At 37.1% G+C, this 20,391-nt stretch overlaps 1 long non-coding RNA gene across 1 annotated transcript in view; it reads right to left on the reverse strand.

Moving 5' to 3' along the window:
- The window catches only part of LOC114046300, a 90,576-nt gene that overhangs the window by 61,876 nt on the left and 8,309 nt on the right, over positions 1 to 20,391 (reverse strand). The window contains exon 2 of the long non-coding RNA XR_003569488.1: positions 13,337 to 13,460. This is a non-coding gene — a long non-coding RNA (uncharacterized LOC114046300). The remainder of the gene's footprint in view (positions 1 to 13,336; positions 13,461 to 20,391) is intronic.

The raw sequence follows: 20,391 nt of genomic DNA on the forward strand, positions 1-20,391 counted from the left end.
CTGCAAACACTGGAAACGAGCCAGAGATGCCCATGAAGGAAGGGCCTGGGTTAATTGGGGGCAGGAGGTCATGCTCTTCTTGGCTAAAGCTCCCACCCAGAAACCTGGGGAAAGTCTCTTAAACTGGCAGCTGGTTATACTGGTACCAATTCAACAATTGCAATTAAGCTGGCTACAATAAAAAGGAAGTTTTTATTAATAGGGAAAAAGAATCAAAGAACATTGTGTACCCTCCAAGTGACTAACCGCATCTCTCACACTAAGTATTTTCCAGAGTCACTTTTAATTTCCAGTATGTGTTTTTCTCATATTGGATATCCCAGATCATTCTGCCTAAAGTATGCCATAGTGGACAAAGTGCTGGACTTTGAATCTGGAAGACCTGAGTTCAAACCCTGCCTCAGATACTTACTAGCTGTGTGACCCTAGGCAAGTCACTTAACCACTGTCTGCCTCAGTTTCCTCATCTGTAAAATGAAAAGATTGAATTCAATGACCTTTAAGGTCCCTTTTACCTCTAAATCTACGATCCTATCAGTTTAACTGCTGCTCTGTCTCTGCTACCTTAAGTGAGTAGCACCTGGTGGAAACTACCCAAGGTGAAAATATTGTGCCTTAAAGCAGTGATGTCAAACTCAAATAGAAATAGGGCCCACCAAGCTGTAATGAATCCCTACCAGCCACATCTTGACTTATAAAACCACACATTGTATTTTTATTTATAATTTAATATTTCTAAATCACATTTTAATTTTGTTTGGGCCACATTTAGGAGTGTTGTTGGCCTCACATAGCTGGGCCATGGACTGAATCTCTGCCTTAGAGCAGTAGTCTATAAATTTTTAAAATTGTATACCCCATCCATAAAAAAAAATTATTTTGGGCCAGCATCACCAACATGTGTGCATTTATATAAAAATTATGTAAATGTACTACTGTATGGCTATATATAAATTACAAAAAATATAAAAATAGAAATTTTAAAAGGATTAAAGATGACATAATTTTTATCTATTAAAACTTTAATTTTATTAATGGCACAGAAATTTTTTTATTTATTAATAACACGACTTTTAGTGAGAGCAATGTGATTGAATAAGGTTCATTATCTTGAAAAAAAAAAAATCTTTGTGTATGTCCTGGGGGAATAGGGTGGCTCTAGAAGTGATAACAGTTAGCAATTAATTATTCACTTAATTGATCAATATAGCTAGCTAGCCAAGCAGGTGATTTTGTTGTTAAAGATCATTTTTAATTGAAAGATGCACAATGGAATAATCAAATAGTAGGTCACAATGGTCAACACAACAGCTTTTTAGCAGGAGACATTTCTCTGGGTTGCAGACAGTTTCCATGCACAATGCAAAGAGAAACAAAAACATTTGCTAATGGATGGCAGCAGTATTTAGATTCAACTTGGCAGAAAGTTAAAAAAAAATATTGTTCGTCCTTTATATTGTTCTGTTTAATGGATGATATCAAACCTTATTTGGAGATTATATTTGGATATTTTCGTTGTTTTTCCGTGTGAATGTCAGGAACACCAAGATGGCCAATGGTTACACCTATTGACTGCAGAAAAGAGAGCAATGTATATGATAAAGTTGGAAAGAGAGACTGGAGCCAGGTTGTCAAGGATTTAAAGGCCAAACAGAAGGGTTTGTATTTGATTCTATAGATAAAAGGAAGCCACTGGATTTTGGAGCACACATCACATACACATATATGTGTATATTCTTTATTTATGAATTATTATAACAGATTATATCATGTTATAATCTAATTAATTATGTTATATAATTATATTATTACATTTTAATTATGCATTATGATTATAAAACTTAAAGTTTTATACGAAGTATAGAAACTTTTAAAAAGATAAAGATAAAATAATTTTTGATCCTGAAGTCAACAGGGAGTCACTGGAGTTTACTGAGTAGGGGAGTGACATGGTTGTTGTTGTTGTGTCATTTTAGTTGTGTCTGACTCTTCTTGACCCCATTTGGGGTTTCTTGGCAAAGGTACTGGAGCAGTTAGTAATTCCTTTCTCCAGCTCATTTTACAAAGGAGAAAATTGAGGCAAACAGGGTTAAGTGATATGCTCAGCTCACATAGCTAGAAAGTGTCTAAGGCCAGATTTGAACTCAGGAAAAAGAGTTTTCTTGACTTTAGGCCTCGAACTCTATCCATTTCACCACCTCGTTACCCTGTGACGTGGTTAGACCTGTCTTTTAGAAAAATAACTTTGGTAGCTGTGTGGAGAACGGATTGAGAAGAAGAGAAAGTTGAGTCAGGGAGACCAATTAGTAGGGTACTGAAATAGTCCAAGTGAGAGGGGATGAAGGCTTGATAGAGGGAGATTGTGAAAGTAGAGAGAAGATAGATGGGACAGGTGTTGCAGAGATAAAAAAAAAAACAACAACTAAAAAACCTCCACCCCCCCCCCAAAAAAAAAACTACAAGAGTTGGCAACTGCTTGAATTTATAAGGTGAGGATGGTACCTAGGTTTCAAATCTGAGAGACTGGAAGGATGGCAGTGCCCTCAACAGAAATAGAAAAGTTTGGAAGAAGGGTAGGCTTTGGGGGAGGGCAAAGATAATGTAATGAGGCCTGTCTTGCACATTTCAATACTTTTAATTCCCTATAAAGTTTCAAAGAAAAAGTCAAACCTCACAATCCACACCTAACAAGCATTTGCTAATGGATTGCAACAGTCTATAGGTTTGCATATTAGGAGTCCAGGTTGTAGTGTGTTAGACCTGTTCTTGGGCTGTATCTCAGAAGGTTCAATGGACTAGTTGGACTATCTCCCATGGGATTCAAGGAAGTCTGAGGGGCTGAGGTGAGTAAGGATGTGAGAATATCATGAAATAAAACAAATGGAAACATGGGTTGCTGTGTTGAGGGCTAAAGTGTTGTCTAGAGTTAAAGCACAATTGGTACTTAAATCAGAGCAGGGAATAGGGCATAGGGACAGGATGAACAAAGACATATATCTTTGTGTATGTGACTGGGTGTTGTGCTAATAAGAGGGGCTGGGGTCTCAGGAAGGGTTTCCTCAATTTTCTTTACTCAATTTTCCATAGGTAGATGCATGGTTTCATTCTTTGTCTCTCACTAAGTGCATGAGCAAGAATTCAAACTTAGGTCCTAGGACTGCAAATCCAGCCACATTCCATGATACCCCAATCTTACTCCTTTGTAAGGCCAGCCCAGACCTGCCCTGGTCCTTGCTGTCACCACTTGCATCTGGCTCCATGGCAACACCGGTATTTAGGCAACACTAGACCCTTGTAGATTAGCAGGCCCAAGTGGCAGCAGCTTGTATTGTTGTTTAGCCATTGGGAGGGATGAGAGTGGGCAGGAGTAATCTTTAAAGGCTCTCTTCAATTAACACCTACTTATAACAGGTACTAGTAAGAGGTACTTAGCTAATAAGTTGATTAAAGTGGTAATTAAAATATCAACAGCAGGGGGCCATAAAGAAGACAAGAAATCCAGCCTGCACCTGTTAAATGACCAGCAGCATCTTCGTGACAAGTCAGTTGTGGTTTGTGGTACAGCAGGAAAAAAACAAAACAAAGCAAAACAAAACTGCTAGACTTAAAGGAAAGTAATTATAGCTCAAATCCCATCTTTGGAACTTATTAGCACTCTGACCACAGACCAGTCAATGAACCTCTCTAAGCCTTGTTTTCTGATTCTATAAAAGGGGGCTCTTTGGAACAACACAAAGCAAGAAATTCAAAATAAAAAGAAAATATTTTTTCAAATACATTTGTTGCAAAGATTTTCTCCCGATCATTTGTGGGGCATGTTATTCTTTTTGTTATTCATATTACACATAATAAATACCTACCTCAGTTTCTCTTTCTGAAAAATAAGAATAATCATGTGACCTTTTGCTTAGCTATTATGAGGAACAGATGAAACAATATATAAAAAGTGCTTTGAGAAACTTTAAGTGCTATATTTAAGCTATCCTTCCTGCTGCTATTCAGTCTGGAAAGGTATTTTTCTATGACTTTTGTAGCTAGTGAATTTTAATAACTCTCAGGAACAGTGACACGATCAGTATAGCTGGTTAAACCTTCAAGTTCCAAGCGCTAGAAAATAGAGGTTCTTTCTCAGACACTGAAGGGCCTCAGATGTCACCTCGACTCACAATCCACAATCCCCAGGAACAGCTTTGCCTTCCTGAGCAGAGTTCACTACCTCACAAAGCAGCTCATTCTAGCTTTCTGACAGCTCTAATTCTTAGAGAATTCTTTCTCATGTTGGGCCAATGTCTGTCTCTCTATAACAACATCCACCTAGGTATTCAATTCTTCTTTGTGGAACATCAGTCTATATCATCTGCCTCACAACCCTTCAGATATTGGCAGATAGCCATGTTTTATTTTGTTTTGTTTTTTTCTTCCACACTTAAAGCTTCTCTTTTCCTAGATAAACATCATTTTTCTTTTCTTCATATGATAGGACTTGTGATAAAAAATGGTGACATGGAAGATTACAGCCCAGTTCAGATTCCTCAAGAAACTCCTCAAAGATTTTAAAGGGTGTCACATGAAGCTATGAACAACAAAACCAAAAAACAACATGAGTAATTTCCTTTATGCAGGCCAGAACAAGATGACAGATGAAAGCTTGAGGGTGCTCTGCTCAAGGGGGCCCAAAGTCCGCACAATCTGTGGTACACTGGGCCTGAACTCGTTGGAATCTTGTTGCTGGCCTGTTGGAAACACAGCAGGGGATAGACACGGTTTCCAGCAGGTCATTGCTTAAGGAGACTGAGACAGATGGCTCTGTCCAAGAATGCTGAGTGTTACCGCTGGACCCTCTAAGAAGCCTGAAGCCAGTTCGACTTCTGTCAGAATCTCAGCAAGGAACAAAGTCCACTTCTGGTTGGCGACTAACCAGGAAAATAAACCCAGGAGTGTCTAGACAACTTAAGCCAAGAGAACCTCCATGAAACTTAAAGCCAGACCAGTCTTCTACAACTTGAGCTCTGTTATGACCATAGCAGGGGACAATTCCTAGAGGGCAGTTGCACAAGGAGAAGGAGACAGAGATAAGGATGAGACCAGCACCCATATTGAGCCAAAAAAAAAAAAGAGAAAGAGAGACATAAGAAAGGGTCTGAGGCAGAAGGCAAGGTCTAGTCCCAATTTATGACCCAGATCTCTTAGAACCAGAGGGCAAAGTGGAAGTAGAAAGAATCTTCTGGTCACTTCTTGAAAGAAAGTCTCAAACAAAAACTCAGTCACATCATAACCAGAAGTTAGAGTGTCTGGGTCAAAGGAAAACTATCATAAGTAGCCAGAAAGAAAAGAAGGAAAATAAGAGAGAAAGGGGAGAAAGGAGAAGGAGGAATTGGAGAAAGGATCGATGAATGGATTAATATTAAAGAAATATAAAATATATTATAACAAAATAAGAAATATCTATAACCCAATATAAGAAAAAGAAATTTAACAAATCATAAATTAACTTTGAAAGAAAAATCCTCAAGCTCTGATGGATTTAAAAACAATTATAGTAAACATTCAAAGAAAATTTAGCCCTAATGGTATATAGTTTGCAAAAACAGAGAAATAAAGGTATCATGACAACTCCTTCTATGAAACAAATATGGTCTTCATATCCAAACTAGGGAAAGATAAAACAGAGGAAGAAAATTAGGATTAGCTATGAGTTAGATAGATGTGTGTTGATGGAAAATATTAAATAGTCCTATGATATGGCTTCTAGATTTTCCCTCAGTCAGGCCATTGCCTCCCCCTCACCCCTCTTATTTTATCAACATTTTTTATAATTTGGTGCTCCAAACTAAAAGCCATATTTCACTACAATGAGACTATTGGGTTCCTCTAATCTGTATACTATATTTCTATCATTGCAATCTAAGTTTGTATTTCATTTAAAGGAGCTAAACTATTCCTTTGACTCACATTTATCTTGTGGTAAACTAAAACCTCTAGGTCTTTTTCCTTTTCTTTTTAAAGTTTTTTTTTATTGTTAAACCTTAAATATTTCAATGGATACAAAAATATGGAAACAAAATGAGGTGTAAAAAAATTTCCAATTAAATTTAAAAAATCTGAATTATTTATATTTTGCTGAAAAAAAAACCCAAACCTTAACAAAATAATAACAGCTAGAGGGTGCAGTGGATAGAGTACTGGGCCCAGAGTCAGGAAAACTAAGAAATTTGAAGAGTTAAGATTCAGCTGACCTTGAACAAATCATCTAATCTCTGTCTCCTTCAGTTTCTTTAATTGTAAAATTGGAATGATAGTAATAGCCCCTACATCCCAGGGTTGTTGTGATGAGCAAGTGGCACATAGTAGGTGCTTAATAAATGCTTATTCCCTCCCTTTCCCAATAACAGTGACAGTCCATCCTCTTCTGATCTCATTTCCAACTGTGTACTTAGTGATCTTTTGTTTCTGTTCACTATTTTTATATGGTTGTAATCAATGGTAGATCAGAGGTGCTGAATATGATCTGAAAGCCCACAATGTCCCTCTTCCCCACCTCTTTCTCCTTGGGAAATATTGAACAAAATAAATAAAACTACAATTGAACACAGATAGCAGTAATATGTGATTTTCTAAGCCAATATGTGGTCTGCAGACATCCTTATGTAAAATTTAGTGTCCTTTTCTGTTTGAGTTTTGTATCACTGGTGTAAACTATGCTTCTAACATTGCATCCTTTGATCTATATTGCTCTTTATAATTATTTTCATGTTCTTTTCTATCCATATTTGTCATTTTAATGGCACAATTTATTTGTTCATTCTTCAACTGGACAAAGAGGTTGTTTCCAAGTGGGTTGGCTTTATTTATTTTTGGCTATTGGTGGTGCTAGCTGTGTGACCATTGGCAAGTCACTTAACCCTGTTTGCCTCAGTTTCCTCAACAGTAAGTGAGCTGGAGAAGGAAATGGCAAACCACTCTAGTATCTTTGCCAAGAAAACCTCAAATAGGGTCATGAAGATTCAGATACAACTGAAACAATTGAACAATAGTAACAATTGTGAATAAAAGCAGTTATGGATAGTTTTGTACATAAGGGTACTTTTCCTTGGTATTAATAATAAAAGCTCACTGTTACATATCACTTTAAAGTTTACAGAATACTTTCTTCAAAACAAACTCATAAGGCAAGTGGTGAAAGTAATAGATTTATCAATCAAATGACATAATATTTCTAAAGTGGTTAGCACAGTGCCTGGCCCATAGTAAGTAATTAATAAATGCTTGTTCCCTTCTCCTTCCCTTTTCCTTTACACTTCAGATAAAGAAAAAGAGATGAAGGAAGACTGAGCAGGTGACTTGTCTTTGCTCCCATAGCCAACAAACTGCAGATTTGAATGAAGTTCCTAGCATCTTTCAACAACATCAGGATGCCTTTCTTTAGGATGCAATTCCAGTAATGGCATCAATAGGTTAAAGGGCATGAACACTTTTGTATTTTTAGTTATATGTTGCCAGATTTCTCTCCAAAAACACTACACCATTTCATATCTCCACCACCAATTTAATAGAGCCCCTGCTTTGTCACAGCCCCATTGCTACCTTTTTAAAAAAATGTTTAAGTGTTGAAGCCAATTTGGTAGGTATACTGACCTACCTCAAACTTGTTCTAATTTACATTTCTTTGATCATTAGCAACTTGTGTTCCCTCCACCAGTCTTTTTTGGATGTCTCCTTGTGGTATGAAGATGACCCTGCGTTCCTGCAGGCAGTTCACAAATTCATACAGGTTTTACCAACCTGGAAAGAATTCAAGTATGGATCTAGTGTAGGACTTATGTCTATTGTCTGAGGATCAGTTTGGTGAAGTTTGGGAGATTCATCATCAGGTGGCTTATGGGGTGATAAATTTTTCTGTCATAACAATTCTCAAAGACTATCTATTAAGTTATAAGGGGTTATGGCATATTGGTAGAAGGAGCATTTATATTAGAGAAATAACAGATCCTGAAGTATGTTTATTCTTTCAAAAATTGTCTGTTCATGTATTTTGACAACTGAGAATGGGGATTACTCTTGTAAATTTATACCAGTTCCTTCTGGATGTTTGATTTTTGTCTGATATATTTACTGCAAAGATTTTTTCCCCCTTCAATGTTTTCTTCTTCTTAGTTTGGAAACATTGCTTTTTGTTGTCTAAACATTTGATTTTAGCTCTAATCCTTTTATTTTATTTCTCACAATTTATATCAATTTCTAAGTTACATGATAAGTCCATTAGAAAGCTATAAAGCAAAGTATTATGTAAGGACTGAGGGAGATGGTTGTTACCAACTGGGGCACTGAGGGATTGCTTCATGAAGGAGGTAAGATATGAGTTTGATTTTAAAAGACAGGTAGAATTAAATAGGGGTAGCTAGGATGCTCAGTGGATAGAGTGCTGGTCCTGGAGTCAGAAAGACTCATTTTCCTAAGTTCAAATCCAGCCTGAGACACTTACTAGCTGTGTGACCCTTGACAAGTGATTTCACCTTGTCTGCCTCAGTTACCCCATCTGTAAAATGAGCTGGAGAAGGAAATGGCAAACCACTCCAGTATCTTTGCTAAGAAAACCCCAAATAGAGTCATGAAGAGTCAGACATGACTGAAATGGTTGAACAACAAAGAATTAAATAAGATGAGAGGAGAGGGAGGATATTTCAGGCACTAGGAACAATTAACACATACAGCTTGTGTTCAGGAAACAGGGTACATTTAGGTGGCAGAGCTCAGTCTAATTCCAATTTGGCCAGAGCAGGGGATGTGAAATATAATATACAATCAATGTGGAACTCTGAAGAAGAGGAGTAAAATATATGATCAAGGAATTTTATGATAGGGTAACATCAGTTTCAATAGCCTCTCCCACAGAGAATATAAATACCGTTACTATTTCTTTGTGAGACATTGGAATCTTGGGCAGTTACAATTTTAACTACCATTCTTTGAGGAATCTCTGAGGAGACTGAGAGCTTAACTGTTGTTACAGAGGTACCTATCATGGTTGAAGAGAGCCTGAGTGAGGGGGAAGAGAGAAATCTGATGAAGAGAACTTCTTTCCTGAGAGAGAACTGTTTTAACTCTAATTTTGCCAAGAAATATTGTAAAAAGAATTCTTAAAAAAGCTGAATGGTAGGGACTATTTCCAGAACTGGGAGATTGTAGTGGTGGCTAAAGGTGACTTTATTTGTGATCTTTCAGCTGTTATTTTGCAAACAATTATTTATTCTATGTTTTATTGCTGGTTACATTGTTTATTAATTGTTATAAATCATATAACTTGGAAAGGGGAAGAGGAAGAAGGGGCGGGGGAGATGAAGAGGGAAGGCAAGGGGGAGGAGGGAGAGAGAGGGAGGGAGAGAAGAGAAGAAGAAGGGAGGGAAGGAGGGAGAGGGAGAAAAAGAGGGAAACAGAGAGACAGAGAGACAGAGAGAGAAGCAAAAACTTAATGGAATAGAAGTTTATTTAATAAATAATATTTAGCAAACTGGGGTGGGGCTCAGAGATAATTAATGAGAGTCATTTGTAACGTGAGCAATTAGCTAATTAGCTCTACATCCCTATCCAGTTTATTAAATATTATTTATTAGGTAGACTTTAGAAACTTCTCCTAAGTTTATGTTTATTTTTATCTCTCTCCTCTTCCCCATCTCTTCCTCTCTTCCCTTTCCTTTTCTCTCTCCTCCATTGATTTATTAGTAATATAATCAATAAAAAAAGACACAAATAATTGTTTGCAATGTACTATGTGTGAGAAAAATAAAAAACCTCTCTTGTTTTAGAACCCAGTATGGGAATAAGTAAGGAAAATGAGACAGTAACTGGCCCAGAGAAGGGTTATAATGCCAAATGGCTATATATGGAATGACCAACTCTAAATTTTCTTACAATAGGAAGAGAAGATGGTGAGAAGAGATGGCAAGTGAGTGGTCAGAGTGTGCTATAGGTACTCTTTCTGTTTTGTTTTGTTTTTTTTTCTTTTGGCTAAGCAATGAGGTTAAGTGCCTTGCCCAGAGTCACAGAGCTAGTAAGTGTCAAGTATCTGAGGTCAAATTTGAACTCAGGTCCTTCTGACTCCAGGGCTGGTGCTCTGTCTACTGCACCACCTAGCTGCCCCAAGGTACCCTTTCCATGGTAAGAGAGAGCAAGGTAGGGCTCTTGTATGTTGGGCAGACATCCTGTATCTTCACAATGTTGTCAAGATTGTAGATATTAAATTATTCTCTTAATTCTTACTTCTTTCTGTATCAATTCATAGAGATCGTCATAGTTTTTATGAACCCATCCCTCTCATCATCTCTTATGGCACAATCATACTGCATTATTTTAATGTTCAATAACTTGTTCAGCCATTTTTCAATTGATGGGCAACCCCCTAGTTTCCAGTTATTTGCTACTACAATAAAATAAAAAAAATGTTATACACATTGTACAGTTGGATCCTTTTTTTTTTCTTTCTTCTATCTCTTTAGGGTAGAGGCCTATTAGAGGTATTGCTGTCTTAAAAGGTATGTATAATTAAGCAACTTTTTGGCTAGAGTTCTACGTTGCTTTCCAGAAAGGCCCTACCAATTCACAGCTCTGATTATTGCTGTGCCTGTTTTTACATAGCTCCTCCAATATTTGTGATTTTTCATTTTTGGCCATCTTTGCCAATCTGATGGATGTGAGGAGGAAACTGAGTTACTTTAATATGCTTTTCTCTAATAATTAAATTACAAAATTTTTTTTTGCTTAATATTATTTTATTTTTTCTAATTGCATGTAAAAATAGTTTTCAACATTCATTTTTGTAAAATTTTGAGTTCCAGATTTTTCTCCTTCCCTCCTCCTCCTCACACCTCCCCAAGACAGCAAGTAATTTGATATAGGTTATGCATGTACATAATTAGTGTTTTGGATAATTTTTTCATATGGTTGTTGATAGTTTAGATGTCTTCTTTTCAGAACTGCATATTCATGTTTTTTGACCATTTAACAATTGAGGAATGGTTCTTATTCTTATACATTTGAATCAATTCCTTATATGTCTTTGAAATAAGACCTTTATCAGAGAAATAGAGTGGTAGAACCTTGAAGAAAGGAGTCTTACTAGCTAAAATTCTTGAACAATGGAGACAGAAAACATACACGCATATACACATACACATGATACAATGAACTATGTCCTCTAATGTATAACATATGTGCTGAAATTAAGCAAGAATTGGTAAAGTTAAGAAAATCATTAGACTAAATAAAAGAAGAGCTTGAGGAAAGTACTCAGGCTTACAAAACCTTGAATAACAGGATAGGCTAAATTTAACTCAACAGAAACACACACACACACACACACACACACACACACACAGTGCCAAATGACTCCTACAAAGGGTCAAGACAACACTTGTTCCTTCTCTAGTGAGCCATATCTCCTCTTTAGACATAAGGACTAAGAGGATTAGAAGTCAGTTTTGCTAGAGACACAAGTAGCATATCTGATGAGTCTTACATTCCAGGGACCCATATAGTTCTCCAGATCCACTATCATGGGTGGATACTTTAGGAGGAAAGTATATAAAGTAAATACATAGTCAAGCTTCATGCTATGGACCTATAGAGTCCAGATAACTCACAGTACCTTATACTGACAGTACAAGGTCTAGGTTTGCTCTTCCATTTAATGACTGTCCCTTGCTGTTTCTTGACTCTGAACCCCATTATATTTAAGTGTCAAGGGTTTGGTCTGAGGTTGGATTTGAACTCTGGTCCTCCTGACTTCAGGACCGACCCTCTATCCTCTGCACCACCTAGCTGCCCCAAAATTTTGACATTTTTAAAGGTTAAGTCTAAAGATATACTCAGGCAAATAAGTCAATCAACATCAAAGTAGTGTCAAAGGGACAACAAAGAAAAATGAGAAAACAGACAGACCCAAAATGGCAGACCTGGAAGTCAGATCTTGAAGCAATAGTCTTAGGATCACTTACATGTCAAAGAACTTATAAAAAATAAAATAATCTGGATGCTATATTTAAGGAAATTATTAAAGGAAATTCCCTGGAATTGGTGAAGACAACCTTGAGAAACACGTATAGAAATGTATCTTGTATGTACATAGCTATTCACATGTTGTCTCCCTCACTAGAATGTGAGCTTCTGGAGTTTAGGAACTATGTTTTTGCCTTTCTTTGTTTCCTGATCACTCACCATAGCTCCTGGAACACAATAAGCCCTAAATAAATGCTTAATGATTAAGACTGTACAGAAAGCTAACAAGGAAGAACCCATGATTTAACATGCGTTGACACAACACAGTTAAATTCCAACATTACAGTGACAACAGAAAAATGCCACGAGCTGTCAAAAATGCAAACTCAACACCAAGAAATATAATTAAGATCATAGCAAGCTTTTCAGAGAAGAATGAAGGCAGATTGTAGAAATTCGAATTTAAGAATTAATTTCTTGGATGATGATTCTTATGTAGATGAATTATCTACCCAGAAAAACTCAGCATGCTTAATGAAAGCAGAACATGTCCACTTCAAGGGAGGTTTTGATCCTCACATAAGCCTCCCAGCTAAAAAGATAAATATTCTGAGAACTTTAAAAATTGCCCTGATGAAAAAACTAAGTTTTCAAATAGGAATTTCAGAAGATCAGAAGACGTCACCCACCCATTCATTTTTTGGAGGAAAACTCATATCTTTGATAAAGGGGAAGTCCAAATTAAGACAAGCTAACTAGCTATTAATACAAGACAGAAGAGTTTTGCTTAGGGTGATTCTATTAAGTTTGGTGAGATTAAGAGCATATTTCTTTCTGACATAATAACTAAAGGAAAAAACTATACACATACATGTTATGATATATATGTCAAACTATATACCTATACATTATAACACATATTGTATTTAACATTTATTATATATGTCATTCAATTGTTGTTTTCAGTTGTTTTTCCACTTGTGTCTAACTCTTCACAACCCCATTTGGGGTTTTCTTGGCAAAGATACTGGAGAGGTTTGCCATTTCCTTCTTCAACTCATTTTACAGATGAGGAAACTGAGGCAAAAAGGTTAAGTGACTTGCTTAAAGGTCATGCATTTAGTAAGGGTTTGAGGTTGGATTTAAATTTAGGAAGATGAATCTTCCTGACTTTAGGCTCAGCACTCCATCCACTACCCCACCTGGAGGAAGCGCATTTATTATGGGAAGACCTAAGCAGTTTTAACATGAAAGGATCTAAAATTGACACATCAAGCAAAGTAGGAGTGAAAATAATGATGTAAATCAAAGGTGAAAAGTTTGTTCATATTCTTTAGCAACTTACCTTTTGATGAGGGTCTTTTTGTCAGTTGTCCACAACTCTTGGATACCAGGTATTTATAAATATGATGCAATGGTGTTTCCACTAGATGGTTTCTTCTCTTATTCTAATAGTACTGATTTTCTTCCTGCAAAAAAGTTTTAAATTTTTATAAAATTGAAATGACCTTCATTTTTCATGGTCTTCTCTATCTCTTGTTTGGTTCATAATGCTTCTTAGCAATAGATATGAAGACATATCCTTCTATTCTCCTGAGAGGAACTTTTTATATTTTGGTCATTTTTCCATTTGGAGCTTATTGTGGTATATGGTAGAAGATGCTGTGTAAGCCTAATTTTTTTCCAAATCACTTTTCAGTTTTCCTACCAGTTCTTGTTGATTAGGGAGTCCTTCCCCTAGTAGTTTATGTTCCAGAGTTTATCAAATACTGGGTTAATATGCTAAATTGCTTATGAGTCTTGGTTAGTTAGTTTGTTCCACTATTCTGCTCTTCTTTTTTATTTTAAAAAAATTTTTTATTAATTTATTTTAATTTATCAATAATCACTTCCATATGCTTTTGAGTTTAAAATTTTTCTCCCCCTTCCTCCCCACCACCTTCCCCAAGACAGTGCACAATCTGATATAGGTTATACATTTACATTCCTATTAAACATATTTTCACATTAGTAATGTTGTAAGTCACTATTCTGCTTTTCTATTTTTAACCAGTACCAAGTAGTTTTAATAATTACTGATATCTAATATGGAATTAAGACCTGGTAATACTATTCTGCCTTTAGTTTTTTTCTGTAATTATTTACCCCTGAGGTTCTCTAAACTTTTAAAAAATTTTTAATATTTTATTTTCCCCCAATTACTTCTAAAACAGTTTTAAACATTCATTTAAAAAAGTTTTTCTATTTTAAATTCTCTCCTTCCTTTCCTCCTCTCCCCCTTCATTGAAAAGGCAAACAATTTGATATAGGATATACATGTGCAGTCATACAAAACATATTTCCACGTTAGTCATGTTGTGAAATAAAATACAGACAAAAACCCCAAGAAAAATAAAATAAAGAAAAAAATATGCTTCGGTCTGCATTCAGATTCCATCAGTTCTTTCTCTGGAGATGGATAGCATTTTTCATTGTAAGTCCTTCAGAACTGTCTGTTTTTTTGTCAGCAAGTTGTCAGCAATCGTATTGCTGAAAACAGCTAAGTCATTCACAGTTGATCATGCTGTTACTGTATGCAATGTTCTCCTGGTGCTGCTCATTTCATTTTGCATCAGTTCATGTAAGTCTTTCCAGGTTTTTCTGAGAGCATCCTGCTTGTTGTTTCTTATAGCATTCCATCACAATCATATACAACAACTTGTTCAGCCATTCCCCAATTGATGAACGTCTCCTCAATTTCCAATTCGTTACTACAACTAAAAGAGCTGCTTTAAATTTTTTTTTTGCAAATATAGGTCATTTGCCTTTCTGTGTTTTTATCTCTTTGGGATATAGATCTAGGAGCAGTATTGCTTCGTCAAAGGGTATATGCATGGTTTTATAGCCCTTTGGGCATAGTTCGGAATGGTTGAATCAGTATGTAACTTCACCAACAGTGCATTAGTGTCTCAATTTTCACATGTCTCCTCCAACATTTGTAATTTTCCTTTTCTGTCATATTAGACAATCTGATAGGTGTGGGGTGGTAGCTCAGAGTTGTTTTAATTTGCATTCTCTAACCAAGTGATTTAGATCATTTTTTAAAATAGTTTTGAGTACTTCATCTGGAAACTGCCTATTCATATTCTTTGATGATTTATCAACTGAGAAATGACTCTTGTTTCTACAAATTTGACTTAGTTCTCTATATATTTGAAAATGAGGTCTTTATCAGAGAAATTTGCTGTAATTTTTTTCACAGTTATGGTTGCTAACTATGTATTTCCCTCCATCATATTCACCCCGTTTATCCTACTCTCTCTCTCCTTTCACCCTGTTTATTCTCAAAAGTGTTTTGCTTCTGACTTTCACCTCACCCAATCTGACCTCCATTCTATCAGCCCTTTTTTTTAGTGATTTTTTTTTCTTTTTAGTGAGGCAATTAGAGTTAAGTGACTTGCCCAGGGTCACACAGCTAGTAAGTGTCAAGTGTCTGAGGTCACATTTGAACTCAGGTCCTCCTGACTCCAGGGCTGGTGCTCTATCTACTGTGCCACCTCGCTGCCCATATCCCTCTTTTCTTATTCCCTTCCCCTCCTACTTTTCCATAGGGTAAGATAGATTTCTATACCCAAATGAGTGTGTATAACCTTTTGTTTTTAAGATGAAGTTTGTTATTATTTTGTGGTGTTCTATAAAGTACCACTTTGGCATCTTAATTTGTATAGCACTAAATATCAATTAGTTTAGGTACTACAGTCATTTTTACTATGTTGATGCAGGCATTTCTCCAATAATGTAAGTCTTCCTTTAATTCTATAAAAGTAGTTTGTAATTTAATTTAATTCAGTAAACCTGACCAATTATCAAACTGTCTACCTATATTCTAAGGCTCCTAGTTAGGTGAGGCCTCTGAAGGAAATTGTCTTTCACCAGCAGTGTTAGTAATTAGCATTAAGTAAGACCTATTAGCTATCAGATCCAGCCTCTTTCAGCAAATACAATAGTTTCCACCAACACTCTTGACCACAGTGTCCCAAAACATTCCACTCAACCTCCTTTTCCACTTGTTTGGGCCTATTCACCCCCAAGAGCCTAGAATCAGAGAGAATTTCTAGTGGTGATTAGCAACATGGTCTATTTTGAATTATCCTTGCATTTTATAATTATGCAAAGCTCATATTATTTGATCCATTCGATTAACAGGGCTTATATGAGAGAGCTCTATGTTGACAAAAGCCTCTGGACTTACCTAATATCACACAGTCAGTAAGTAGTAGAACCAGGACTCAAACCCAGGTCTTCTGCCTCCTAAGTTCAATGATCTTTCTGCTACGTTATTAAATTCAAATCTCCATGTTGTCCCTCCAAGGCCTCCTGCCATTACCAAATGAGTGACTCATATTCCCGAGTTCTCTGGCCCCTTGACCTCTACTTCTGTCTTCCCAGAATTCCCTCAGTAGACGTAACCTCAGCCTTCTGTCTCCCCTACAAACCTCAAACGATAATATAAGTAGCTTTTCTTATGAGCAGCAAACCACTGTATCAAACCCCAAGTATACAAGATCCACCCCAGAAGTTACCATATGGCTCCTGAGGTTGCCTCAGGAATGGTTACAGCTTTCAAGTCAAGCAAGTTCCTTTAGTGCATCTCCCCTAAATTTCACATTTCAGAATTTCGCCAAGTGATATCCTGAAAAATCTATTTTTTTTTAACTGCTGTTTTTGTTCCCTAAAATGAGTAAGTATCCATGTGACGCATTACCAGGCAGCCTGATTCTAGGGGAAATATGTATTTGAACCAGCTTTCCTCAGTGCTCAGCATCTGGGGGGTGAAGAAGATGTGTTTAGAAAACCCAGTGCCTTTTTCCAGAGCCCTACATTGTTCTCAGGAAGGTTGAATGCAGGTTTCTGAGCAGCTTACCCAATGTGGGACTGATGGAAATTTACTTCCTATAAATGAGAGCCACAGTGATGAGGACCTCTTTGGCATCCTGCATTAGTTATTTCTGTCTCCAGGACTCATGAGGGCGACTTTGGAAGCTATCTGTAGTTACACTGAGACTCCTTCTGGTGGGGGGTACCATTTATGCACTTTTAAAGCTAATGAGAGGGAACATGGCCTGAAGGACAGATAGCTCTCCTATGAGTCAGAAAGACCTGGTTTCAAGTCTTGTCTCCGACATATAATGGTTATGTCAAGTTACTTAACCTCTTAGTGCTTATAGACAAGATTATAAACTACAAAGAAAGTCTCAAACTACACCGGTAGAGGAAGTTTCCATATCTGGGAGTTCCCTGTTGTCAATGAAATCACAGGCTCAGTCCCTATCCCTACCCCAAGGAGAAGTTCTAGCACTCAGATCCCTATGCTTTCCTCTCTGCTAGAGGATCACTAAAGGAGCATGACTGGGTGGGAAGAACAGAGGCAACATCTGGGTTTAGAGACCAGTGCCTCTTAGGAAGTCATGGACCTTCTCCCCATCACCTGGCTTTCACTAGCAAGTTTCTTTTCTTTCTTTCTTTCTTTCTTTCTTTCTTTCTTTCTTTCTTTCTTTCTTTCTCTCTCTCTCTCTCTCTCTTTCTTTCTTTCTTTCTTTCTTTCTTTCTTTCTTTCTTTCTTTCTGGCAATTGGTGTTAAATGACTTGCCCAGGGTCACACAGCTAGTAAGGCTAGTAAGTATCAAGTGTTTCGTCCGAGGCTGGATTTGAACTCAGGTCCTCCTGACTTCAGGGCTGGTGCTCCATCCACTCTGCCACCTAGCTGCCCCTCACCAGCAAGTTTCAAAACTAATTTACAAGCTCCATGTTTAAAAACTCAGTATTGTGATGTATAAAAAGTTTGAAAGACAATTTCTGGGTAATCATTTTCTTAATTATTGCTAGCAGATAATTAATAAAAGGATTGGTCATTTGTCTGTCTCTTATGAACCAAAGATGGATTATAGGGGCTTCTTGACTCTTATATGTCCTTGGACGAGTGAGTGTTCCTAACAGGTGGCAATCAACTCTGGTTAATAATTAATAAGAAAGAATATTATAATGAAAGGTAGACCTATTCTAATGAGGAGCAGGGGGATGTGACTTAGATTACTTCACTCATGGACAAAGAGAGACTATCTCAAGCCAGACTACCCCCAACCTCATAATCTAGACAAAAGATCTACCCCTTCCCTCCTCAAGCCCACACAATGGGTGGGAATTTGCCTTAGATTTAATTCTTTGTAAGGTTCTCTAGTTGGGTGGGGTCTCCCACCCAGGACAGAAAATTGAGATTGGGCAATCTCATCCATCAACAATGTCCTTCAGAGACTGAACAACCTACAGGTTTCTGGTTTCTGAATGAGGAAGCAGGAAGGGAAAAAAAATCTGGTTCTAATTCAATAATTGATATTAATGTAAAAACAATCATTTCTCTCAGTATCTTATATAAACTTTATACTTCTCCTAGCATTCAGCATGGCATTCTGTATAAGGTAGGTGTTTAAAATAAAGGTTTGTCAAATGAATGAATGAATATCCTATCCTTGCTTTTTAGCTCGCTTACCATAATTTTTCTTCTCTAGCCTGGGTCACCTAAATCCTTAGCTTGGCTTGTAGGAGAGAAAGAGACATATCCCTTTGCCAGTAACTGATAATAACACAAACCCCTTCCTTTTAGATGTTTTAAGAGACTTTATTTTTAAGAACTGCAGGGGAACATATGGGAAGATAACAATATGAAATCAAAGATGAAAGTCATAAGCTGTTACAGAGGCATTATCGACTATGTCTGACTCAGACCAGCCTGGTAGCTCAGGTTTGATGGTGGAATGAAATGAGACACTCATAGACTAGATCGAACATTTTAAAATGAGGTTTCCTTAGCCTTAGAAGGGAAAGGATATTCAGCAAGGATACAATGCTGGCTCAGAAAGACACTATCCACTTGTCTCCACAGAGAAACTTGTGTGCTCAGCAGGTCAGGCTGTAGTGACTGCCATGGGAGAAAGATATGTATAAAGTCTCTGGAATACCGACTCCACACAGGCTTTTTATGCCCTTAGGGAAGCTGGGTCAATGACTCAAGCCTGAGACCCCTGGGACAGATAAATCTCAAGGATGCTTTCAATACCTTTTAAAGAAAAAAACTGCCGTAGTCTGTGTGGAGTAGGGCACTAAGAAAAGCCTTCCCAGTCCACATGGCAAGGTCCTAAGAAATACTGTTCCACAGGGATCACTTTCAGTCAATCTCAGTCTTCTAAGCTGCATTAGAAGAAATACAGTTTTAGCTCTTTCTTTGTTTCTCTTTCTTTTGCCTCCTTACTTTGAAGAGATCTTTTTTTTTTAATTTTTAAGAGTTAATTAGCTGGGTCTTGCTTGGGTTAAATGTCAGAATCATGCATAGGAAGAGTGTTAGATTTTTAGTCAAAGGAAATAGGTTTCAACACTGGTTATGTCACTTACCACCTATGTGATACTGGACAATTCACATGATCTCTCTCTCCACAGTTCTTCATCTACAAAGTGAGGCTTGGACTAGTTCTTAATCTGTGGTCCTGTGATCCTGTTATTTGGATTTGTAGGCTAAAGATCCTTTCAGGAATCTGTTTCCTTAGTCCTCAACTTAATCCAATTAAATCCAAGCACTTATTAAATACCTGCTGTGGGGAGGGGGGGCAGGATTACAAAGTTTGGAAAAGATGTGGTCTTTGTCCTCACGGGACACTGTCAAGAAAGTCAGCATGGTATAGGGGAAAGATCACTACATTTGGAATCTAGGTTTAAATTCTGGCTCTCCTGTTTATTACCTGTGTGACCAATGGTCACTTAACCTCTCTGGGCCTCAGTTTCCTCATCTGTAAAATGAGGGAAGTGAACTCAACAACCTCTAAGGTCTCTTCTAGCTCTAAATCTATTATCTTATGACAATCAGTTAAGTAGGGTAATATGACATTCACCTTATGCTACAAAATAATGCATGATAACTGCACAAGAGAGGTAGGAACAAAACCCTGTGTGAAGTCTAGCATACTTAAACCTGGGGAGATCAGGAAAAGCTTCCTAGAAGAGGTAACATTTGAGTTGGGCTTTGGAGGATGGATAAGAATTCAGCAGATGGAGGGGTGGCACAGGCATTTCAAGTAGTCTTGGTGAAGAAAGTATGGAGGAAAAGGAAGTTCAGGGTTTGTATGTACTATAGCAATTAGTATTCTGGTTGGATGACAGAAGACAAGGGAGTAGTAATGAGATAAGGCAATAAAAGTAGGTTGATGCCATATCAATTAATCAACAAGCATTTTTTAGTGCTTACTATGTGCCGGGCATCATGCTAAGCAAGGGTGATACAAAGTAGGGCAAAAACGTAAAAATAATCCCTGTCCTCAAGGAGCTTATATTTTATTGGGGAAAATAACACGTAAATAAATACAATGCATGTAA

The sequence above is a fragment of the Vombatus ursinus genome, unplaced genomic scaffold (genome assembly GCF_900497805.2).
Source record: "Vombatus ursinus unplaced genomic scaffold, bare-nosed wombat genome assembly UNPS02014781.1, whole genome shotgun sequence".
Taxonomy (NCBI): domain Eukaryota; kingdom Metazoa; phylum Chordata; class Mammalia; order Diprotodontia; family Vombatidae; genus Vombatus; species Vombatus ursinus.